Raw genomic sequence first — 472 nt, forward strand, 5'->3', positions numbered from 1 at the left:
AATCCCTTGCTTTATAAGGGCGCATTTGATTTACTGCTTCATGACATTGAGAGGATTAAAACTGGCTAACCAATAGACTTCAGGAAGTCATTGTAGGGGCATATCATTACCAGCTCAGTGTCCTGAGATTGTCTGCAAAGTTTTCATGTGGTAGACGTGGTGGGTGGTGAATAATGAGTGTAAAAGTGGACTGTCTCACTCTGTCCTTGGTGTTAATGAGCCTAAATGCAAGATCACGCACTAGGGAAGAAAACTGAAGATCACGCCTATGAAATGCTGGACTGCACCTGCAGAAAGGGGCTCCTGGGTGATGATACATAGCAGCTCCATCAGCAGCCTCCCAGGCTAACCCATGGTCAGGGGGCAAACCAGGTCCTCCGCTGCATAGGCAGCTGGAGGCAGCACCGCTTTCCTCCTGCATCACATGGGAGAGCATCCATGGGGCAGCCCCGGGTGGGCTCAGTTCAAGATT

The sequence above is a fragment of the Pygoscelis adeliae genome, unplaced genomic scaffold (genome assembly GCF_000699105.1).
Source record: "Pygoscelis adeliae isolate BGI_AS28 unplaced genomic scaffold, ASM69910v1 Scaffold168, whole genome shotgun sequence".
Lineage (NCBI taxonomy): Eukaryota > Metazoa > Chordata > Aves > Sphenisciformes > Spheniscidae > Pygoscelis > Pygoscelis adeliae.